The 24223-nt window shown below is 42.2% G+C and overlaps 1 long non-coding RNA gene across 5 annotated transcripts in view; it reads left to right on the plus strand.

The window, feature by feature from the left end:
• The window catches only part of LOC110256949 (uncharacterized), an 879371-nt gene that overhangs the window by 376844 nt on the left and 478304 nt on the right, over positions 1–24223 (plus strand). The window contains exon 6 of one of the 5 annotated variants that reach the window (XR_014830185.1): positions 2002–2098. The exons of the other annotated variants lie outside the window; for them this stretch is intronic. This is a non-coding gene — a long non-coding RNA (uncharacterized LOC110256949). The remainder of the gene's footprint in view (positions 1–2001; positions 2099–24223) is intronic. 5 annotated transcript variants of the gene reach the window in all.

Below are 24223 nucleotides of genomic sequence, written 5' to 3' on the forward strand. Positions count from 1 at the left end.
ATTTGCATACCCTGGAGGTTGACTTTTCCTGGACTGTGAAAATTGCCATTGTCCTTGGTCATTAGGTCAGATGATGTTGCCTGTCAAGAGTGTTATAACTAGTCATGTCCAAACCCCCAGGGATGATGAGACAAGGAAAGCATTGTAATGTTCAGTCTCAAAACTTCATGTGACAGACGTGCTGCTGACCTATCATGAAACTGCTCAGGTATCAAATGATGAAATGACCAAGGTGATAACAGTGGGATTCTCTGCTTTTTTCTTTATTTTATGTGGTACTCGTTGTGCTTCCTGGATTTGAGTGAGTGGTTCCTTTCCCATGTGAGGGAAGTTTTTGGCTATTGTCTCTTGGAATATTTTTTCTGTCCCTTCTCTCTCTCTTCTCCTTCTGGCACCCCTATAATATGGATGTTGGTGCGTTTAATGTTGTCCCACAGTTCCCTGAGACTCTCTTCAGTTGTTTTCAATCTTTTTTCTCTTTTCTGTTCTGCATCCATAATTTCCACTAATCTGTCCTCCACTTCGCGTATTCGTTCTTCTGCCTCCTGTATTCTGCTGTTAGCTGCTTCTAATGAGTTTTTTATTTCAGTTATTGTATTTTGCATCTCTTCTTGTTTAAGTTTTATATCTTGTATCTCTTTGGTCAGTGTTGCCTGTAAGATATCCATCTTTGCCTCCAGTTTCTTTCCAATGTCTTGCATCATCTTCAGCATCAACAATTTAAAGTCTTTTTCCTGGAGGCTGAGAATCTCCTCATGGCTTAGCTATTTTTCTGGGGTTTTTCCTTTCTCCCTCATCTCAGTTATAGTTCTTTGTCTTTTCATTTTTATAGGTTTTTGGTGTGGTGACCTTTTTATAGATAATAGAATTGTAGCCTCTCTTACTTCTGGTGTCTGCCCCCCTGTGGCTGAGTTGGTATGGGGGGCTTGCTGTAGGCTTCCTGATAGGAGGGGCTGATGCCTGCCCACTGGTGGGTGGAGCTGATTCTAATCCCTCTGGTGGGTGGGGCTTAGTCTCTGGATGGGATTAGAGGCAGCTGTGTGCCTGAGGGGTCTTTAGGCAGCCTGTTTACTGAGGGGCGGGGCTGTGATTCCACCTGGGTTGTTGTTTGCCCTGGGGTTTCTCAGGCTGACTGACTGATGGGGCCAGATTTTCCCAAAATGGCCCCCTCCAGAGAAAGGCACTGCTGCTGAATATTCCCCAGAGTTTTGCTTTCACTGTCCTTCCCTCACAACAAGCCACTTTCACCCCTGTTTTCCCAGGATGTCCACCAAGAACTGAGTCAGGTTTGACCCAGATTCCCTTGGAGACTTTGCTTTGCCCTGGGACCCAGTGTCCGTGAAAGTCCGCGTGTGCCTTTTAAGAATGGGGTCTCCGTTTCCCCCAGTCCTGTGGAGCTCCTGCGCACAAGCCCCGCTGGCCTTCAAAGCCAGATGCTCCAGGGGCTCTTTCTCCCAGTGCCAGATCCCCACACGTGAGGGTTTGATGTGGGGCTCAGAACTCTCACTCCTGTAGATGAGTCTCTGTGAACCAGTTAGTTTTCAGTCTGTGGAGCTTCCCACCCCTGAGGTATGGGGTTGTTTATATCACAAAATCACCCCTCCTACCTCTTGATGTGGCCTCTCTTTTTCTTCTAGAGTAGGGTATCTTTTTTAAGGTTTCCGGTCCATTTGGGTGGAGATTGCTCAGCCTTTAGTTGTGAATTTTGTTGTTTTTAGGAGAGAAGTTGAGCTCCAGTCTTTCTATTCCCTAGGATTCTCTGCTTTTGTCATGGATGATTTTAAAAGACAGCCCCAGAACAGTTAACTTCCAAAAAATTCTTCATGCCAGAAGAATTCCAGAAACAAAAATAATAATCCTTTTTAATCACCTCCCTTTCCAGATAAGCCAAAAGCTAAGAGATCATGTCTGAGAACAGGTTATAAGGGGAGGTCAAAAGGCATTAAAAAATTGAGTTCATTGGTTTTTTCACATGTGTAAAGGATGACTCTATCAACATAGGAAGGTCTGCATGTTTATTAATACAGAAGAATTTTAACTAGCCAGTTCCTGAGAATTCGGTGGAATTGTTTGGCAGAGATAAGCAGGAGAATACAAGGTAGGCAACAACAAATAATTAAATGTGCATGGCATCATGCGATCCTTTAGGTGCTTCTCCAAGGAAGGAAAACAGCAAAACGAATGCGCAGCCCAGTAGCTGAATCTGGTTAAGGAGCAATAAACAAGAGAATTCCATGAAAGGCAAATGCTCCTGTTGCAAGTGATTGTGTTTTCTAAGCACTGAATTCTGATTAATGTCACCTAGACTCAAAATGCAAGCTTATCAGCTTCTTGGAGGAGAAAATGGAAGGAGGGAGGAAGGAGAAACAGGAAGAAGACATTGAGAAAAATTCAGGAGAAGGAGAGGGAGAAAGAAGAAAAGGGGAAAAGGTGAAGGGGAATTAGGGCGGTAGCCGAGGGACTAGGATGAGTACAGGAGCCTAACTGAGGAAATGGGGCTCCACAGGAGAAGGACCCCAGGGAATCTGTGTTTCACCCCTAATAAAGTGCAAAACTTTTTTTGGGTCTGGGATTGTTGGGAATTTGATGTCCCAATGGGTGTAGCCTATTTCCTCCCAAAGTATCCATCTCCTTCTTAAGTTCCCAAGGGAAGCCCAGGTCTCAGGTGGGAACATGTAAACTTCCCCCCCATACCTACCTGGCACCCATCAGGAAGCTTTTGCTCAGGGAGAACCCTCCCTTTGTAATGATGAAGATGAGGAGGCCCTGAGGGGCAGGGTTTCATGTTTTTCATGTTGAGTTGCGTCTGTCCGGGATGAGTCCCTTTGGGACATTTTTTGTGAGCAAGAACAACCAGAGCTCCAGATTATAGGTTGGAGCCCAGCAGAAATCTAAAGTAGAAGGAAATTGCCAATTTTTCTCATGAGGATCTTCTTGCTGTAAAGCACAGTGGAAATGTGTCATACTAGAAGATGCATCTGTAGATATCTAGACTCTTCATGTAATCCCATGAATTACTGGTCATCTGTCTTAGTCAAGAATGATTAACCTGTGTTGGGAAAACAAACCCTAACGTCTCAGTGCCTGAATACAGAGAAAGTTTATTTCCTGCTTATGCAAAGCTCTCTTCTCGTTAGAGAAGCTCTCTAGAGCAGCTGTCCTGTTTTCTCCTTGTGGCTCTGCCATCTCAACATGAAGCTGCCATGGTCAACAAAGCAGAGAAGAAAAGTCAAGACCTTTCATTGCCTCAGCCTAGAAGGGACCCATGTCACTCTTGTTTATTTCATTGGCAAGACCTAGTCACATGGCCCTGCCTACCTGCAAAGGGATAAATGACCTGCCCAAGCCCAGACTTTGCACAGTTCTCCTGACTCTCTGCCAAGCATTCCCATTGCCTGCTCCACAGTGATGCTCAAGTACCTGAGACTTGGCACCTGGGATGCTTACCTTGTACCCCATCTCTGCACCGTCATGGTTTCAGGATGGGTCTCAAATGGGTTGCCCATTTTGAACCACTTAGTGTTTTCTGAGAGGACACACTGTGAACAAGAAGTTTCTAAGGGATTAGGAAAATGAGTTGAGCCAACTTCTACATGAACCCAAAGACTTAAGGTCGAACTGCAAGGCAGGTGTTGAAGTCATTGGTGATGTCCATAGGAAGGTGGCTTCAAGGGGAGCTCTAGACAGCCTGGAGGGACCGCAGAACTAAGCGGCTGGTTTTGTGCCTGTGTGAATGGGAAGGTTTCTGAAAGTCATATAGGAATCTGAAGGGATGTTCCGTCAAGAAACAGTCACTAGGAATCTGGAAGGATGTTCTATGAAGAAATGGGAAAGCTGGAAAGGAGCCTAATGAAAGGCTAGAAATTAAGCCTGGAGGAACTTGAGCCCCCACGGTCTTCAAACTTATAGGAATAGGTGGAAGGAGGCCTTTTGAGCCTTCGTCTGCAGGATCTCCAACATGCACAAAGTTTCTGAAACTGTTCAAGGACCACAGGCAGCAACAGTGTGACTGCCAATCAGACAAAGAGCCATGATGCCTTCTCAGCCTGGCCTGGCCAGTATGCTTTGTTTCAGAGGCAGAACTGTGATTTTAGTTGGGTGAGGAAGAATGAACTCCATCAATCTCATTTAAAACATCCTGGGAAATCAGAGACAGAGAAAGAAGTTACTTTAGGGAAACCATCATAACATTATATCTGGAGACTAGACGTGCACTCTTTTGGATAGCACCCCAGATCACTCACTGTCACTAGCATGGGGACTGGGGTCTGTCTTAGTCTCCTGCTGCCTCTTCCTGATGTGTTCTCCTTCCCTTTCTCCTGTCGGGCTCTGCAGGGGAATGGATACTTGCTACCAGCCATCTCAGTCTCACTGAGGACACTGGTCCATAGACACTGGCTGGCAGTTCTGTCTTTACGGACTATAGAGTTTGGACCCATGGCATCTCCTGTGGTCTCAGGACCACAACTGGGCCCTTTACCAGTATTCTACCTGAGTGCTTCCATCGTAGTTATGAAGTCTGTATTGCTCCCTCCTTGGCAAATGCTAGTTCTTGGAGATAACTGGCCATTTGCTAGCACTTCTGCCATTCCCTTTAGTCTTAGCTTTATTATCTTTTTTTAAACTTACATATCCTTTAATGACTCTGGTATATTTAAAAAGTTATGTCTTAGTATCAGGACCAGATTCTCTGTCCTTTCATTATACAAGTACTACAGAAATTGAGTATAAAATATTCAAAGGATATAGAATACTTAGACACATTTCTTCCCAGGTTCTCTTCCTTCCCAAGAGGTAACTAATGCTAAATATCTTGTACTCCTTTTTTTGGGTTCCTTTTCTCTGCTTTTATATATTTTTAATGTATTTTCTTTTTAAAAATTTTATTTTTACTGAAGTACAGTTGATTTACAGTGTTGTGTCAATTTCCTCTATACAGTTAGTGACCCAGTCATACGTATATGTACATTCTTTCCCTCATCCTGTCTTCCATCATGTTCTATCCCAAGACACTGTATATAGTACCCTGAGCAGTTCCTTGTGTACAGTGGGACCTCATGCTTATCCATTCTAAGTGTAATAGTTTGCATCTACCAACCTCAATCTCCTAGTCTATCCCGCTTCCCCCCCCCCCCGCATTAGCTTTTTTCTTGAGGAAAAAAATAAAATAAAATTAGCCATTGTTCCCAGAAACGAAAAGTCCTCCTGCTTCTTTGTGGGTTTTCTTATTCCAGGATGTGTTACTATGCAGCTGAAGTTCCAGAACATGAGAAAGATACTTCCTAACAATTCCCATTAACTATCCATGAACAGACTAAAAACTGCGATGGGACATCTGGGACTTGCTCCACTGTGTACAGTATCTGCCTGCTTAGGTGTATACTGTTCCCTTTCATTTTGAGTGGGTGGTTTGTCTGGAACTATGTCTTGGGGACTCCTTCTCCTCACTTCCTTCTTCTCAATTCTTAATAACCACTGATAAAATACGAGCAGATTGCTGAAACCTGAAGCTGGCTCCTGAGGTGTCCTAGATACATCCCAAGAGTCAATTCCATTTCAAGTTTACTGTCTTCCTTGGACTGGGAAATTCAAGGCCAAGAAAGGTCAGTAGGAGTGAGATGGCTTAATAAGTAGATTAAATGGAGACCACTGCAGGTCTTTTAAACAGGAAGGTATTTAATAGAAGGATGAAGGTGCTTACAAAGTTCCCTGAGCAGACACTACTAGGTTGGATTCTCAGGGATGACTCCCAGAAAAATAGGGAACTGAACCAGGAGGGAGGCCTCAGCTCTGTTGGTATTTGAGAGAACATCCTCAACCTGATCCTGGAATTGGGAAACTGGGATCAAGAAGCTGCCATCCCTGCTGCCACTTTGTAACTGCATCCTGATGATGCCCAGGAAGCTAGAAGGTGGAACTCTGTTTTAGGAAAGTCTCAATATCTTGGGCCATGCTTGCAAGGAGGAAAACAGCCAAAAGGAGCAGGGGGGTGGTCACCACCTCCCTCCTGCCTTCGAGACCTTATGGGAATGCCTCTAGGCTTCTTGTAGAACCCTCACCGCAGGAGAGTCTGGAAACATAGTTTGCAACTCTTATCCTCTCTTTCTGTAAGGATGGTGCATAGAGGTCTAGGGAATGAGTTCACAGCATCCACTCAACAGTTGATGGGCTTTTATCATCTGCTGCATAAATTTTCAGTCTATTATTACAGAGACGTATATTACAGAAAGAGACTTTGACAAAGATATATACCTCAACATTTTATTTTACAGGTGGACAAACTGAGGTGCATAGAAGGAAAGAGATTCCTCTAAAAGCTATGCAGCTCATTTCCAGCAAAGTCAGGGCAATAATGCCAGCCTCTTGTTTCTAGGTTATCTCCAATTCATTGCTTTGTACACAGGAATCTGCGAGCCTGCAGGAAGCACACCAGGTTATGCTAAGGGTAAATCGTGGCAATATGGTGATAACTTGGTGCTATTTTTACTTGGAGATTATGGACGAAAGGGTATTATTTGTGTTAAAACAAAGAGCTATGTTGGATACATACATTTGTGCTATGAACATGAATTCACTGCAAGAGTGAGATAGAGGCACGCGGCTTCTGGATTTTCTTCCAGTGCCTTGATCCCCCTGCTGCTGGGTATCATTCCGGGAAAGAGTTTGGGGAGCTCTAGAGCACCTCATGCTGCCTTTGTTCTTTCAGATATCACCCTATTATGCTTTTGTTGAGTGGCATGTAAAAATTAGTTTCATTTCCATTCAAATGCTACTTGTTCTATTAAATCTTCTCTTACATCCTCTGTTGTAATTAATTGTTCCTTTATCTGCACTCCTAAAGCCTCATATTTATTGCTAGATTAGAATACAAATCACACTGTACTTTGCTCTGTGGCAAACGCTGTCATTCCTGTCTCCTCTATAGAGATGTGAGCCTTTCATAGGCAGGAGCTGGGTCTAATTTATCCTTTAATCCCAGCACCCAAAACAATGCCTTTGAATATAGATGTTATGGGCAGTGCTCCTTCTGGCTCCTCTTCCTCCTTGGGTAACTCACCATGAGACTTTTCTGCGGTTTGCAGGTAGGCAGGGCCATGTGACTAGGTCTTGCCAATGAAATGAACAAGAGTGACATGGGACCCTTCTAGGGGGAGGCAATGAAAGGTCTTGACTTTTTTTCTTTGCTTCGTTGACTATGGCGGCTTCATGTTGAGATGGCAGAGCCACAAGGAGAAAACAGGACAGCTGCTCTAGAGAGCTTCTCTAACGAGAAGAGAGCTTTGCATAAGTAGGAAACAAACTCTCACTGTATTCAGCCATTGGGACTGTAGGGTTCATTTGTTTTCCCAACACAGGCTAATCATTTTTTTTTTTTTTTTTTGTCTCTTTAGCACCACGCTGGTGGCATATGGAACTTCCCAGGTTATGGGTCAAGTTAGAGTTGTCGCCGCTGGCCTACACTGTAGCCACAGCAACAGGGATCTGAGCCGCATCTGCGACCTACACCACAGCTCACATCAACGCTTGATCCTTAACTGACTGAGTGAGGCGAGGGATCGAACCCGAGTCCTCATGGACACTAGTTGGTTTCGTTAACCACTTAGCCAAGACAGGAACTCCGGGCTAATCCATTCTTGACAAAGACAGATGGCCAGTAATTCATGGAATTGCATCTAGAGTCTAGATACCACAGGTACATCTTCTGTATCATAAATTGTATGATACAATTTATTTGCACCTCCCATTTTCTTTCTTTCTTTTCTTTTTTTTTTTTGTCTTTTTGCCATTTCTTGGGCCGCTCCCGAGGCATATGGAGGTTCCCAGGCTAGGGGTCGAATCGGAGCTGTAGCTGCCAGCCTACGCCAGAGCCACAGCAGCGTGGGATCCAAGCCGCATCTGCAACCTACACCACAGCTCACGGCAATGCTGGATCGTTAACCCACTGAGCAAGGGCAGGGATCAAACCCGCAACCTCATGGTTCCTAGTCGGATTCGTTAACCACTGCGCCACGACGGGAACTCTCCATTTTCTTTCTTGATATAACCTCACTTAGACCTTAAGAATTCTGAAGGAGAAAGTGTAACAAGTTGTTTAAACTCTATGGGGGACATGGAAACAATTGGGCGAAAGTTATCACCCAATTCAATTGTGCTTTCCGTACCCTAGCAAGAACTAAAGCCATTTGGAAAGTAATGAATGTCCCCAACAGATGGGAAGATACCGTATCTCATCCAGGAAATGTCCTTTTGACACCTTAGGGAAATTTACATTCCCAGTGGTTCACTGTCTCCACCCCCCATTCATGCTGATTTTACTTAATTGGGCTCTATAGGCTTTAAGGAATACAGGCATATTTGGAGATGTTTCAGGTTTGGTACCAGATCATTGCAATACAGTGAATATCATAATAAAGCGGGTTACATGAATTTTTTGGTTTCCTAGTGCATGTAAAATTATGTTTATATTTGACTCTACAGCCTATTAGGTGTGCAATACTTTTTAATGTACAAAAAATCCATGTACATACCTTAATTAAAAGACTTGATTGCTGAAAAAAAAGCTAACCATCAGCTGAGTTTTCAGTGAGTTGTAATTTTTTTTGCAATAGTCACATCAAAAATCACTGATCACAGATCACACTAACAAATATAATAGTGAATAAATTTGAAATAGTGTGAGGATTACCAAATGCAACACAGTGATGTAAAGTGAGCAAATGTGCTGGAAAAATGATGGACTCATCAAGAGCAGAGTTGCTGCAACTTTCAATTTGTAAAAAACAGACTATGGGTGAAGCACCATAAAACGAGGTATGCGGGTCCAGCAAGATGTTACTTATTGGCTTTTCACTCCCTCTGCACCAGTTTTACTTTGTTTATGTGTGAGTGGCAGCTTAGTGTATTTGCTACAGATGTGTATTTACTTTGTATATATCCACTGTGGTCACGCATATATGTTACATCTGTAGATTATTTCCAGGAGCTTTAAAAAAATGTGGAAGACAATAGGTCTTTCTAACCAAAATTTTCTTTTGCTGGTATCCTCTCAGAATATGTTGCCATCACGGACAGGGATTTTTATTCCCATCAAATCTCAGGAAAGATAGTTCTTCTCGTTACACATCCATTTCTTTCTTTGGAACGTGGGGATACTACTTACTCTTCAGGTTGTGCGGGGATTGGAGAAAAATGTTTGTAAAGGAGCTGTCTCACTGCTTGGTAATGTGTAGGTATTTAATAAACAGCAATCAATAATAATTATATACTATACTCATGTAGGACTTTACTGTTTAAAAAATTTGTGCAATGAGGTCCTACTGTATTGCACAGGAAACTATATCCAGCCTCTTGGGATAGACCATGATGGAAGATGATATAAGAAAGGGAGTGTGTATATGTGTAGGGCTGGGTCACTTTGCTGTCCAGCAGAAATTGGCACAACATGTACATCAACTATACTTTAATAAAAAAATCGTAATTCACCCTCACAAGGGTTTTTTGAAGTAAATTTTATAGTCTTCATTTGTAGCAGCAGAAAGGAAGGCTCAGAGAGAGCACTGTGACTTATGCAAGGTCACAGACTAGAATGCGGCAGCACTTGAACTGAAAACTAGGTTCCTGACTCTCATCCTAGTGCTGGCCCTGGGGGTGGGTCTCTTAAAACAGTGGTGAGAGAAGAGCTGGGAGGAAAACAGCCTGGTGTTCATAGCACAGTTCCTGGTAGGAGTTCAGCAAGTGGCCACTATTATGTTATAGGTCCTCATGACCAGTAATTGTGTCTCCAGGTTTATCTATTAGAAAATGATCCATCCGTCTCCTCCAAGCGACTTCAGTAAAAAAGGCTGTTCTGTTGTTTGCATTACATTATGTAAACCACTATCGATAATCAAAGCATTGGAACAAGAGAACAAATTACTGAAAACTATCCTATTGCATACGCTTGGTTTGTATATAGTCGCCCACTAGGCCATTATGTGTATATTAAAATGTTAGAAATAAAATATGGGCTTTCTCTGGGGTATAATAAGAGAACTAGCGTTTTGTTCCTTGAAGTTAAGCTGCATGCCATCCCATAGGCCTCTGTCCTCCAAGATGTCAGAGAGCCAAGATGCTGGCTTCGTTCAGGATGGAGAATAATTGTGCATGGCAATACTTATCCCATCCCAGTACTCCAATTAGATCCTCTAATCATCAAGCTGAAAAACATGTCCTCCTTGTAGCCCGCTTTCCTGCATACAGCATTCTTCTGATATAGTTATTCATTTCAATTAATGCAAAAGCAGAGGGGTTTGAGCTGCCCATCCATTTGGCAAGGGGTTTGGGAATAGGATCAAAGTTGGTTTTATTTCAATAGGGTCCCTAGTGAGCTGTTAATTACTTGGGTTCCAAATCAGATGGCATTTGAAATAGAATATTGAATTACACCTGTGTTTGGGGGTCAGTTTATCTTCTGATATGAAGGTAGATTTGTGGCAGGAAGGAACAGGAGGAAATGAAGTTAGTTTTCTTCCTGTGTTTGATGGAGGAAGGCCTTTGTTGCTGAAATATTCCTCAGGGCTTTGCATACTGGGTTAAACCAATAGGGAAAATTACATTTCAGGAACTCCGAGCAAGAGCAGACCTCCAATTATTCCTCAAGCAGATTAAAAAATGTAATCTTAGATTTGTTAATATGAAATATTATGACATATATGTATATATTGTTTTTGAGTACTTCAGGTGAATTGAAAACCAGTTTGGTGAAAAACTAAGTAGTGGAATTAATGTTTCTGACTTCAGTACTCTAATAATCTACCTCAAACATTTAGATTTTAATTTCATTTAAAATAAATATTTTGGGAGTTCCCACTGTGGTGCATTGGGTTAAGAATCTGACGCAGTGGCTCTGGTTGCCACGGAAGTGCAGGTTTGATCCCTGGCCTGGGCACAGTGGGTTAAAGTACCTGATGCTGCCACAGCTATGGCGTAGGTTACAGCTATGGCGTAGGTTGCAGCTGTGGCTTGGATTCAGTCCCTGGCCTGGGAAATTCCATATGCCTTGAATGTGGCAATAATAATAATAATAATAATAATAAACGTTTTGGTTGTTTGCCAGTTTACACTTGTCAGAGGACGAGATCTTATTTTGGAATATGTTACTTGCTTGCTAATCTCCAAGTATGTCCACCTCCTTCCTGTTGCTCAAGACTTTGTGCCCCTCTCTGCTGCAGGATGCTTGCTCTCTCTGCTGCACCTGTCTGTGGCGCTCATTCTGAACTCTGTGTGTCTTACCCTTCAGGTTTCAACTCCAGTTTCACTTCCTCTCAGAGGCTTTCCCTCCCATTAACTCTGCCTTGCCACTCTGTCCCTTCAAAGCATTCATCACAGGTGGCATGCACCTTATGGATTTGTTTGTCACACTGTATATGGGCATCTTGCTTATGAGATCCCAGGTGGAGGCTGGGTCGCCTTGCCAACATCTGTGTCTTTAGTATTTAGCGCCACTGCTGATACATCATGGGCTGAACAGCTCATGTTTCTTTAGTGAATGAATGAGTGAAGAAATGGATGACTGAACAAACCACGGCTAAACATTTCCTTTTCACAGAGCACTGCTCAAGCCATTAGGAGAGTATGATATTCATGTTTGGTTCTTATAATAATTTAAAATACAATTTTGGGAGACTGGACAGGAGCTGAAAAATGGTAACAAAGCTGTGTATATAGATTCCACCACTCTGGACAAAAACCATTTTGACATCAATGCTCATTTGGGAGCCGAGCTGATAATGCAATAAAAGTCCTGTAGCTTCTCTCTTGGTTTCACTACCTGTGGATCTTTGTTTCTGACTCCTTGAACATCTCTCCTCTTGTCTCTGTCTCCCTCTTTTTTATAGCTTGCTTTTTGCTTTTATTTCTGTCTCTCAAACATTATCTCATGGGTTAGCTGAGAAATAAACACAAGCTATCTTGCTTTTATCAAATTTATAATGGCTACTACTAGTAGAATTGATGGCAAAAAAACAGAACTGAGAATGACAAAAATAGCTCATGGCGGAATTTGTTCTTGGCTAAAAAATTGATGGCAAAATTAAATCTTCTTGACAAAATTTAGATGTGCAAAATTTGATCTGGGGAAATTGAACTTCATGGGAATACAGAAAACTCAAAATGGCAGAAGCTGTAACTTTTGAAATTGGATATGGCTTTTTTAAAAAAACTAATTTAAAAGTATTTTTACGAAATTTCTAAGGAAAAGGATTGATGCTGACCCAATCATATCAGTAACATAAAAACAATGACAAGATAAAAGCATTTACATTATTTAATCAGGGGAAGATACAGCTGGGGCAACTCAATAAGTCTTCAAGTACAGGAAAGGTGATTTATTGCACCAAAGAATGGGCAGCTGTTCTCCTTTTCCACTGATATAAAAGAAAGGTCTGAGAATGCAGTAGGGAGTTTGGAAAAAACTTCCTGTTCAAAGTGGGCTGGAAGGCCCTGGAATGTATTATCAGAAGGGCAGAGTGCTGAGGTAGAGGGGTTGGGATAGAGTGCAGGTGCGTGTGCGTGTGCATGTGCGTGTGCGTGTGTGTGTGTGTTGGGGGTGTTGGGGGTGTTGCTGTGGAACCCTCTCCGAAGTTTCTGGAAGAAAGTGTAGAGCTAAACATTCTGAGGTGGTTTAAGTACATTCCTTTCTGACTAAAGACATGAAGATGAATTAGGAGTTTTTTCTCTCTGGAATATTCCTTTAGGCCCATATTTCTATGATTCTATGGCTTTTAAAAATTCTGCATTGCTATTTGGTGAGAAAGTGAAATCATGCTACTTGAGAAATGGAATGACAAGGCCTTATTGAGAAGTCACTTTATATCTCAGCATTAAAACTTTTAGTCTTACTTAAATGTTTGGTTTTTTTTTTTTTTTGTCTTTTTGCTATTTCTTTGGGCCGCTCCCGCGGCATATGGAGGTTCCCAGGCTAGGGGTCCAGTCGGAGCTGGAGCCACTGGCCTATGCCAGAGCCACAGCAACGCGGGATCCGAGCCGCGTCTGCGACCTACACCACAGCTCACGGCAAGGCCGGATTGTTAACCCACTGAGCAAGGGCAGGGACCGAACCCGCAACCTCATGGTTCCTAGTCGGATTCGTTAACCACTGCGCCACGACGGGAACTCCTTATTTAAATGTTTTTAAAATCGTTCTGGTGGCCTAGGTTTTTCAGCTGTACTAGCTTTCAGGAATTAGTTTTATGTATGTGGAATTCTATGAATAAAATGGTCATTGTGATGTGATGAAGGATCATTGGTTTAAATTTGGAATAACAGAAGTTTCACTCCAAAGGGGAAAGAATCTAAGGATCAAGGAAGTAAAAATGATCCATTGTGATAGCAAAAAATGTAACTGTTGGTTTTATGAGAGAAAATATACAGGCCATGATGGCAAAGAATCTTTGCTGAGAGTCTTATTCATAGTAAAAGAGAGATGAATATTACATGACTTCTTGTCATACTGATTGCTAGGGCTACAAGTCTGTAATAAAGTGTTGCAGCATAAAGGTGCAGGGGGAGACTGAGTGGGAAGGAAGTTCCCCTGGAGCACTCAGGAGGACCGGAAGTGGCTCTCATTGGGACAGAAAAGTCATTAGTGTGAAGGGATAAAAGATGGCAGCTGTCAACAATAGGTTGAGATTGCCCTCCTTGATGGATGGGAGAGCTCCTCTGACTTCTCTGCTGCTAGGGTGTGCATCCTGGGACATGCAGTAACTGTAAGGAAGGGACTGTGTTCTCCAAGAAGGAAGAACCAAACATACGTAGCAAGTGGAAGGAGGATGTTGATTAAAGAGAACTTGAAAGGGAATTCTGCACTGTTTCGAAGTCATTGAGTTCATTGATATCCTGGGAAATGCTAGGAGATTGAATACAGCAGCAAGCGCACCCTAAGCAAACCTCTCAGAAAAGTAACAATAAACCATCATGGTTGTGGGTGATGTTAATGGACTTTTCCTACTGAAGTACCAGAAATTCTATGCTACTGTTGATCATCTCTTGGCCTAATGTTAGGTACAGATAATGTAACTTTTTTCTTTACTAACTTTGTGGTAAGAGTATGTATCTTGTATTTCAAATACAAGGAATGCAAGAGAATGGAATATATGCCAACTATTAATATACTATGAAACAGAATACTTGGGGAAATCATGAAATTTTGCACATGTTGTGGTACCCTACCAGTAAGTAATGAATGTTTTTCTCTTTGCTTAGCTTAGAAATACTCACATATCTTATTTTAAAAAATAGCAACCATTGTGGTGATGATACTGGTAGATAAGAAAATGTACCAGGATTGGATATGTATATATATGGCATTTATCTATCTATCTATATACACAACCATATGGAAACAAAAAAAATTATATATATAACATATGCATACATATATACATATATGTATATATGTATGCATATGTGGGATATATAAAAATATATTTACATAACATGTATATAAATGCATATATTTATTATATATCCCACATATGCATATATATATATATATATATATATATATATATATGCACATGGTGTTTCCATGTGGTTGTATTGAGTTTTATATAATATTTAGTAATGAAAATGAGTATTTATTTTTCTGCTTCTAAAAATAAAAAATGGTGATAATAGGGAGTTCCCATTGTGGCGCATGAGGATGGATTTGATCCCTGGCCTTGCTCAGTGGATTGGAGATCCAGAGTTGCTGTGAACTGTGGTGTAGGTGGCAGATGTGGCTCGGATCTGACATTGCTATGGCTGTGATGTAGGCCAGCAGCTGTAGCCGTAGTTCCCTGGCTTGGGAACTTCCATATGCTGTGGGTTTGTCCTAAAAAGTTAGGGGAACAAAAAATGGTGATAAAGATGATTTCATTTTTAGGGGCAAAATTTAATACATTGGCTTTTCTGTTGTTGTTTTGCTTTGTTTTTTAGGGCCACACATGCAGCATATGGAAGTTCTCAGGTTAGGGGTTGAATTGGAGCTGCAGCTGCTGGCCTACACCACAGCCACAGCAATGCAGGATCTGAGCCACATCTGTGACCTACGCCACAGCTCATGGCAATGCCAGATCCTTAACCCACTGAAAGAGGCCAGGGATCGAACCCCCATCCTCATGGATACTAGTTGCCTTTGTAACCTGCTGAGCTACAGTGGAAACTCCCAGATTAGGCTTTTAATTTGATAAAAATTCTGTTTAAGCCTCAGGGTCATAACCATGGCCATATCTGTCTGGTGGAGATACTTTATTTTAGGCAAAGTATCAGCACTGCAAATCCAAACTTTTAAATTGACAAATTATGGCATGGCACCTCTTTTCTTCGGTAGTCTTTGAATAAATAGTGATTGAACTAGAGGTAAAATAGAGAATTGACCATAAACAAGATGCTTTAGTACTATCTATACTTGGAATTACATATTTAGCAGAGACCTGGAATATCAAGCTAGTTTTGCACATGTGGAAAGTGGGCTGTTAAAGTTTAGTTTATTATGGACATCTAAAGTAGAGGTGAATTTTCAAGGTGCTTATACTGGTCAGATTATATTGCCTTATCTGTACTTCATGCTGAATAGACTTTTTTCTTATCATCACCTGTAAATCATTTGAATATAAGGGGTTTTTTTTGCATATGAAAAACGGTGTTAACAAATCAATCTAGGATTATGGCCTATGAATATTTTTGGCAACTAAGCACCCTTATATGGATTTCCTCTGGTCTCATGAAACACTACTCTTGGGATATTTCAGCACAGAGAAAAGTGTTTTGCTCCTAAAACACAAGAAAAGATGAACAGACGTCTGCTGCATTAAAAAAGGACATAGGCGTGCATTAAATCCCTTATGTCTTACTTTTTAATGATGCAATTGTGAATTATGTTCTTGTTGCATTTGTAATTAGAGGCTGCAGCAGATGGTGAAGACTTATTTTAAAGTGATGTGTCTATTAAAATAAGCCACACTGCCGAATGATTGTTCACTGTAACAGCATCTTTACGCCCCTAAAACACTCCGATTCTTTGTTGATGTGCAGTTGATTACCACAGCTGATTACATATGTGCACATATTTGCTCAGAAATGTATCAGGGATATTTGATATGTGCAATACTTTATTTGAAAGTGTGTGCTATCACAATTATAGATAATGAAGCTTTCAATGAATTATTCAGTCACCATCTACAAAGGGAATGTACTGATTTCCCTTTTCAATAAAATTAGGCATGAGTCTTTCTCAACTGTTGAGACTGATTCTCTCTACACAGTGGGAGAAGCTTTGAATGGAGAGTGAGGAGTTTCTGAGTATTGAGAGATTCTCTGTGAACATTCTTCTAAAAAAGTAGTTTTGTTTAGGATGAACTCAGTCCGTGGGTAGTGATGGTATCACAGGTGAAGAGAGGGAATGGAGGGAAAGACGCAGGGGGTGAGGGCCAGGTGGAAATGGAGTAGAGAAGGTAGTCAGTTGGATGGCATGTATTAGAATAGGTTAAGCTGTGACAACAAATGATACCTAAACCTACCTGGCTGACCATAACCAAGATTCACTTCTCTTCTGGCTGCATGTCTATCATAGATCATGAAAGGGATTCTACTCGTGATAGTCCATAAGGACCAGGCTGGAGGAGGCTATATCTCAACCCAGGCTTCCACAACTGCCTCACTAATGGGAAAACTAGCTTTTAAAACTTACTTCTGGAAGAGCCACATGGTACTTCCATTCTTTTTTTTTTTTTTTTTTTTCTTTTTTTCTTTTTGTTGTTTTTTTAGGGCCACACCCATGGCATATGGAAGTTCCCAGGCTAGGGGTCCAATCAGAGCTATAGCCACCAGCCTGTGCCACAGCCACAGCAATGCCCAGATCTAAGCCATGTCTGAGACCTACACTACAGCTCAGGGCAACGCTGAATCCTTAACCTTCTGAGTGAGGCCAGGGGTTGAGCCTGCATCCTCATGGATACTAGTTGGTTTTGTTACCACTGAGCCATGACAGGAACTCCCTCCATTCATATTTAATTGGCCAGAGCAAGTCATAAGACTAAAGCTGACATTAAGAAAACAGAGAGGTGAAGTCCTACTATGTGCCTGAACTATTTGGTGAACAACCATCATGACCACCTCATGGTGTTAAGTTTCTGCAAGGCTGTATGCTCCTGAGATAGTTTCTCTACTTGGCTACTGTGACTACTTCATTTCAGTCTGGTCCGGAAATAGCATCAGTTTGACTCTTTGTTGTTCAACAATGTACATAAAGACTCTCAGAAAAAGGTGTGTTACCTTCAAGGGCAGAGATGTCTCTGGTTTAACACTTCTCAGTCTGTGTTCTCTCGAGAGACATTAATGCAGAAATAAGGGTTCCATGGTCAATTGAGACTGGGAAATTTTGGGGTAAGTTATATAAATTTCTTTACTTCTCAGAGCCTTTAATAAGTTAATGTGAGTATCTGTGAGGTCAATACGGGGTGCAGTATTTCTCAGTTCCACAGAAGATCTTGTTTTGGGGAACTTCCTACAGGATGTTATTTTGTGGGAACACATTTTGGGTAATGGTGCTCAGTCTCTTCTCTTGGTACTGGGTGGTATGCTTGGTCATCACTTTAGCTTCTGAGTTGGTGAACAAACACATCAAGGTGCTGGGAGGGTGGGGCACCTGCAAAGGGCGTAGAAGTCTACACCACCCCCTACTCCCATACCTTGCTCCATTCAGCTCTTCCATTTGACTATTCCTGACTTGTACCCTTTATAATATGCCAGCAAACACATGTATTTTCCTGAGTTTTCTAATCTATTCCAACAAATTATCAAATCCAAAGGGGAGGTTGTGGGAACCTTTGGTTTATAGCAATTGGTCTGAACTGCAGGTGGTCCAGGGCTTGTCCTGGGAACTAAGCCCCTTTAACTTTTGTGGGAGCTGAAGTTAACTCCAGGAAGATAGTGTCGGAGTTCAGGTAAATCGTAGGACACCCGGTTGAGGTCTGGAGAATCAGAGAATTAGTTGTTGGTGTTAGAAAACATTGCAGAATTGGTAGTGGTTATTACCTGGGGAAGGTGTAGAAAGCTTCCAAAGCAACACCTCCTCCCCTAGTCCTTATCTTCTCCCTGGACAGAAAGGAACATGATTTTGATAGATGTAGGCCAGAATGTCAAGTTTGTGATAGGGAAACACATGTCTCACCTGAAGACATGAATCAGCATGAGAAGACTGAGCTAGGACTAGTACTTCTAGGATTGGGAGACCTCTGTGCCATGACAACGCCTAAGAGACAATTATCATCTTTTTCTGCCATTAAGTATGTGTGTGTGTATATATATATGTATATATACACACACACATATATGTATATTTATGTAAATGTGTATGCATATATGTATGTATATGTATATATGTATATATGGTATGGTACATACACACACACACACACACACACAGAGTCTAGAGCCAGGGTATTATTATTAAGCCATTACAGTAATAGCAATGATAAAAAGTAGCTAAAAGTTTTGAATGGTTTTAAGTATTTCTAAGCAGTGCATTAGGTTTATGGCATGGATTATTTCTCTCTTTTCCTTTTTGGCTGTGCCCACAGCATATGGAAGTTCCTAGGCCAGGGACTGAGTCCAAGCCACAGCTGTGACCTATGCTGTAACTGCAGCAATGCTGGATCCTTTAACCCCTGCGCTGGGCTGGGGATTGAACCTGCACCTTCACAGCGGCCAGAGCCACTGTTGCAGTCAGATTCTCAACCCACTCGGCCATAGTGGGAACTCCTCGTTTTGTTCTTAAAAAACCCTATGAGAAGTAGCCACTATACTTATTCCAATTTTATGGACGAGGGTACTCAGATTCCGATGGCTTAACATATTTGTCCAAAGACGTACAGCCAATAAATAGGAAGCAAAGCTAGAATTAGATGGATGCAGGCAATTTGGCCATGTTCTTAATTTTTTGACCACTATAACAGTTATTCCTTACATCTGTTAGAGTTTTATGGTATTTAAGCCCTTTTGTATAAACTATACCATCTGTCCCCTCCCACCAGCATTATTAGTCAGATACCATATTCTCCATTTCTAAAGATAAGGCGATTGAGTCTCAAAGAGTTAGTTGAATCTTCTATTAAAAACAAGAACAATTCTGATCCATTCTTTTCCTATTACATATCTTATTTCTTTCCCATTTTATTTTCTCTATCTCTATTCCTTTTCTTGAATTTTCTTCTTTCTTCTCCTTCTGTCTTACAATCTGGATTTTGAAGCATGTGAGCAACTGGGAAGTAACTTCCTGGGATAGTCACTAAAAAGTCCAGAGAAGTATTAATATAACCTGGAAATGATGTATTTGATCCCTTTAGCCCAAACTAAATGAATGGAAATCCCACTGCATTTCATGCCGTTTAATAAATCTTTACCCTGTACATTCTATGTGCCAGGTCTTTGAGACAGTCAAAGAATGTCCAACACACACACACACACACACGCACACGCACACGCACACCAGTGCATTTAAATGATCCAGGCAACACAGACCCCGTCTAATGAGGATTAGAGAGGGCTTGAACTGCCGTGCCCTCTGTACCCATGTGCCTCTATTGCCCTTCATAACTTCCCTTTCATCACTCCTTTCTCAATAAACAAAAACAAAGGAATTGGGGCTACAGGGACATGGGACTGGGAGAGGGAAACCAGAGACCATGGAAAAGTGTGAAAAGGACAGGCCGTTGACCTGCATGAACATGGTACATGGAGTGGAGTTTTAGCTCTTGCTCTCCATCGCAGGCCGAATGCTTGTGCACGCTGGAGGGAACCACGTGGAGCCATGGATGATGGGTGTCTCGAGTGTAACAGTGAGCAGCTGTCTTTTTGTTCAAATAACAACATGAAGGAGAGAGCCGTGGAATTTTAGCATTTACCACCAATGCCAGGTTAAGTGGCAGCTGTTCCTTGTCCAGGCTCAGGAAATGTGTGTGAGGGTCAGGGCAGCACCGGTGAGCACAGAAAAACTGGAACATTCCAGAAACTAAAGAGTCTGAATGCCTTACAGCTATGGTTCTTTTGAGTTCCTTTCCTTTACTTAAATAATGAAATTGTCCTTTCATAACAGACTGAATTACCTGAACGTTGAAAATTTATCTTAGAAATGCTGCACCCAGGGTCATAAACCATCAGATGATTTTGAAGATGTGTTTTGTCTGAGTTGATCAATATTTGTAAAAAATTGATTTTGAATTCTTAATTTAGTATGCATGGATTCTCTAGGTAGCTTCTTTGTCCTGAAGACACTTGTTCTAAGCTGATGGCTTTCTAGAAGTTTGCGAGGGTTTTCTCGGTGGCGGGAGGAGGTCCATAGGTGGGGGTTCCTTCATAATATTAGTGTTTGGAAAATAATGAATCTGTTTATGTTTATGGCAGAAATGAATAAATTCAGATTTTTTTGGTCATCTTTTTAGGGCCGCATCTGTGGCATATGGAAGTTCCCAGGCTAGCGGGTGATTTGGAGCTGTAGCTGCCAGCTTATACCACAGCCACAGCAACATGGGATCAGAGACATGTCTGCGACCTACACCACAGCTCACGGCAATGCTGGATCCTTAACCCACTGAGCGAGGCCAGGGATTGAACCCGCATCCTCATGGATACTAGTCAGATTTGTTACTGCTGAGCCATGACAGGAATTTCAACCTCAGATATTAAGGATACCTGTGACTTCATGAGCAAAACTATCATCTAACTGGGAGTATTGAGGTTGTTGGGACTTTTGTAAGACTGAGGTAGCTTTCAGCCAGCCTGTGTTCTTCAAGACAGTAGCCAATGGTTTTTCCCTAAAGATGACTTCCTCAGCCAATAGTAAGAAGGTAACTGAATATAGCTGAATATATGTGTTCAGTCTGGAGACCTTTATTTTAATTTTGGCTTGGCCAATAACATTATGTTACCTTGTGAACATTGCCGATCATCTCTGATTTTGGTTCCTCATCTGGAAAATGTGGAAGTTGCTAAGATACTCGCCAATGTCTCGTGTAGCTTTAAAATTCTCTGATGCCAAGAATATGGTTTGCCCATCAGTGAAAAGTCACAGAGCTGACCTTGGCAATTGCCTCATGCCAATTAATCTCTTTCCTCCCTTTAGTGGAAAATGATCAGGAAAATGTTTTTATATTATAAATCATAAATATACTTCCTTAGAACTCCTCCTACACTGCCTTATAAAAACCAAATGGTCTAAATCCATTCGTGTCTGAGACAAATGTTAAAAACGAAGACTTCCAAAAAGTTAACTCTTGCGATGGAGGTGGTTGGGTGAGTCACACATTTGGTAACGTGTTATTAAGAGGCTGGGGAGCATAAAGAAGAGGTGGGTTTGAGAGCCTTTTTCACTTACCATCAGAGCAGTCCTGTTGGGAAATTACATTGATCTGCACAAGAAAAGGACCCGCTTTGGCTTTTCTTATAAGGTAAAGCCCTCCCCCAACCCAGTTGTATTCTGGCACCTGTGAGGATGGGAGCTGCTAGCTGGGCCCAACCGCTGTTGGAGTTGTCCTTGATGTCTTTTTGCCCTTGATTCCAACACCTCCCCCCTTTTCTTGTTTCCCATTCAGTGAAGCTCTGAACTTGTTCCTAGTTGTCCCCTTAGCTGGCGCTGGTCCACTCTCAGTCAGACAGTCTCAAGCCTCCTTGGCGTTTGGGTTAGTTTTGATGGCGTGCCAAGAATTCATTCCAAAAGACTCACAGACTTTCATGTTTTTCTTCTGTGGCAAAGGGGTTGGGTCAGAGACTCAGAATAAACAAATCTATGAGTGCCCCGTTTGCTAATCTCAGAGACCAATTTCCCATTCACTGGGTGTGTTTTCGAGATGACTGTGCCTCCTAGCACAGAAAGAATTCTTGGAATTAAACAGGATTTCTTTGCTCTACCTGTGGCGATCACATGCTCTTGATTTTCCTAAATTCTCAAATTAATATGTTTTATTCTTGCCTAGAAAGATGAGCGACAATTTGCTTAACGTAAAAATAAGGAGGGTTTACCTTTACATCATTGGGATACTTCTCCTGTCAAAGAGGAAAAATTCCCCTATTAGACCCTGCCACTGTATTCTGATTTGAGACACTGGGTTTCCTGTGATTATAGGCTTATATCTAGTTAGTGAAAAGAAACAGAACCCTATGGTCCTTCCTCCATGTCCTCCGCCCGCCTTTTGTCTGCAGAAGAACTAGTCAAAGGATAAGTGGAATGAGAAAAGTGAGAAAATGCGGAAGCAAAAGAAAATAGTCAAAATGACTAAATAATAATAGTCAATAAGCAGAGTTAAGGACTTTTAGTTCTTCTTCAAGGGCTGCAGATAATATTTTGAGCCACATCCTGTGAGCTATTGTACAGATACTGCAACCTTCATCAGGTGGAAGAAGTTAACTGCATGATGACTGGATGATAGCCATGACATAAGCTGCCCCAATTTTGAGAACTAGTCTCGAAGAAATGGGAACAAACCGACCCTGCTACTGAACATGAACTACACTTAAAACCAATCAAAATGATGTGGGTCAGACCAGTGCATGACCAATTTTAAGATGACTGTCAGAGGAGGTCCTATTGTGGCGCAGTGGTTAATGAATCTGACTAGGAACTATGAGGTTGCAGGTTCGATCCCTGCCCTTGCTCAGTGGGTTAAGGATCCGGTGTTGCTGTGGTGTAGGTCGACAATGTGTCTTAGATCCCGCATTGCTGTGGCTGTGGTGTAGGCCAATGGCTACAGCTCCCATTAGACCCCTAGCCTGGGAACCTCCTCATGCTGCGGGAGCGGCCCTAGAAAAGATAAAAAAAACAAAAAACAAACAAAAAAAGATGGCTGTCAGAGCTGACTATTTCTGCATGTTGCCTCCTCCCTCTGCCTAAAAAAGCTCTTGCCCATTGATTGTCTGTGGAGGAGTTGGCCTTTGGACAGGAGTCCACCCTCCCCCCTAGTTGCTGGCCTCCAAGATAAAGCAACGCTTTCTTTCTCCCAGCCTTACCTCTGTGTTGGCTTTAGAGTGATGAACAGCTGGACCCCAGTTTTGGTAACAATAGCACAGAGGGAAGATTCTAGTGGAGTTAAAAAAAGGTCAAGAAGTGGTGTGGTATAGCAGTGTGGTTTCCATATCCCCATCAGAACCAAACCAAGAACACTAACAGCAGAAACTCAGTCAGCTGAGTTCACTCTGTAAGTGTGGATTGATGGCTGAAATTAGATGATGATCTTGATTGTGCTGAGCTTGATATTAACTGGATTAGCTTGTCTCTGGGTGTCCCTGATTTTTCTGCCTAGACCCAGACAGACCAGCAGGTGCTATTTAGGGATAGAGCACTGCAGTGCTCAGTGCTGGGGGCTGAGGAAGTTCAGAGCACAGTAAAGAGTGTCAAATGGATGGGCAGCCACTCAGGGGAGCTGGGTAAAGTTACTGTCGTAGAGTCTGATAGAAACTTCTGGAAAGCCTTCTCTGCAGAGGTGAACTTGAAGCTGGCTTTGGAAGAAGGCTGCATGGCAGAGCCATGGGGGTGGGTTTGGGGAAAGAACCGGAAGTCCAGGCAGGATCAACAGGAGCTACTCCACCTCACTGCGCTACTCCACTAAGCAGAGGGATGTCTTTCCCAGTGACTGAGAAACTTTCCAGTAATAAACTTCATTTAGTCTAGGGTCAGTATCTGGGTGAGAGCTTTGGGAAACAGAAGCACACAGTTTTATATCTCCCTACCCGAGGAATTATGAGTGCTAGACTTATACCCATGGCCCTTGCTCCCACGGCCCCTTAAATGCTACCTTCCCTGATGGCAACATAGAGCATAGTTATTAGTTATTCTAAAGCTTTGGAGTAGCTAGGTGGAGAATGGGAACTTGCTTTCTGAAGGAGGTGAGGACATTCAGGGAAGGTTTGGAAGGGCAGAGGAGGAGGATGAAATCCTGTGAAGAAGACTTTTTTTTTTTTTTTTTTAAATCTGTGACCTATGCCATTGCTGTGCCAATGCTAGATCCTTAACCCACTGGGCTGGGCCGGGGGAATAGAACCCTTGCTGCCACAGAGACAACTCCATATCCTTACCCTGCTGCACCACAGGGGGGAACTGGAAGAGACATTCTTTTTTTTTTTTTAAGGGTCGCACCTGTGGCATATGGAGGTTCCCAGGCTAGGGGTCCAATTGGAGCTGTAGCCACCGGCCTACGCCACAGCCACAGCAACT

Source organism: Sus scrofa, chromosome 15 (genome assembly GCF_054392235.1).
Source record: "Sus scrofa isolate SSC_HxYL_T2T_F1_AM1 chromosome 15, Sscrofa_HxYL_maternal_Yorkshire_Landrace_v2.0, whole genome shotgun sequence".
Lineage (NCBI taxonomy): Eukaryota > Metazoa > Chordata > Mammalia > Artiodactyla > Suidae > Sus > Sus scrofa.